Here is a 1,458-nt window from a genome sequence, read left to right on the forward strand (position 1 = left end):
AGGAGCCCCCGGCCTGGTAGCGCTGAGCAGAGACCGGCTCTCAGCTAGCAAGGAGGGAGATGCCTTAGCACGGAAATAGCCTCCAAGGATGGAGATGCTGCAAAGAAAGCAAGGCTCAGCTCCATAATGGCGCATGGGATAAAATAGAGGAAAGCGTTTCAGTAAGGAAAGGGATGCTGTTCGTGCACCGCTTCCCTGCCTGCAGGGACAAGCCCAGGGCTCACGGGCAAGTGTCACACGCTGCGTTTGCTGCGGCACGTCAAGAAGCGCCCTCCTTCCGTCAGCCTCATGCAGCAACTAGAGGTGCACTGGCCCAGCCCGAAGCCAAGGCTTTGCAGTTCAAGACGGCAGCGGGAATGAAGGAAAGCTTTGCATGAGAACTTCCCAGCTAAGGGTGCCCTCCGTGCACAACTCTGCCCCGTGGGCTTGCAAAGGGGATTAGAAACACCTCGGAAAGACAAGACACAACAAGCTCTTGGAGACGTGAGCAGTACACACAAGCATCGCTCTGCGACCCTGGAGCAGGGGACCTATGTAGACACAGAAGCATCTAAGCAAACCGAAAGGCTTTGCAATGGGCTGGGAAAGGTCATCAGGTTTTCCCCCCACCTGCAGCAAGATCTGACACCTGTAGCTCCCATCAAGCAGGCCTGCCTGGAGGGAGAGGGGGCCGCTTCGGAAGCATTTATCACTAGGGAACCTAATCCTGCCTGCCGTTAAATACCAAAAACTCACTGGGTAGCGGCGAGAACGGCAGGGACGCGGGATCTGACTCAACATGTTGGGATCCACGGGGAAATGAGTTCGCTGTCTGAACAGACGGGCAGGGGCCTGCTCGCAGGATACGGGGTCGCAGCAGGACCCTCAGCTTACGGCAGCATCGGCCCGGGGAGGGTTTGCCGTCGCCTTCGGGCTCCCCAAAGGGAGGACTGGCCTCTTCCCGGGGGAACGCCGGGATCTTTGCCCGAGCTACCATCAGAGCCAAGATGGACCGGGCGGCAGAGGGGACGTCCCCGCCACAGCGTCTGAACCCCGCTCTTCATGGAGGGAGCAAGCCCAGGCCGTTCGGTTCCAGCTCAGAGGCGAAGAACTCTTTCCTTAAATGGCCTAGCGAGCAGTTGGGCCCGGATTCAAGAGGCGCAGCCTTTCCAAGCAGCTGGTCCTAAACTCTCCCGGCTTCCTCCGTGAAGCAGCCTCCCGGGGGAGCGACAAATTCCCCGAACTCATGTGACCAGCCTGGCCCCGAAAAGGGGGGCCACTGGCAGAGCCGGGAACGGGCAGACCCGGGCCGGCGGGCGCTCCGGCACCTGTGGCTCGCTCCGGTTCCCACGCCGGGGATGCACTGGTGCCCACGCGAGGGAGGCGGGCGGCTGGGGTGCTCCAGCGGCAAGGAGCCCCCAGGACGGGGTCAGAGCCGGAGGAGAGGGATGGGGGTGCCCCAAGATGCAGGGGGTGGGG

This window comes from Alligator sinensis, unplaced genomic scaffold, assembly GCF_000455745.1.
Source record: "Alligator sinensis unplaced genomic scaffold, ASM45574v1 scaffold752_1, whole genome shotgun sequence".
NCBI lineage: Eukaryota > Metazoa > Chordata > Crocodylia > Alligatoridae > Alligator > Alligator sinensis.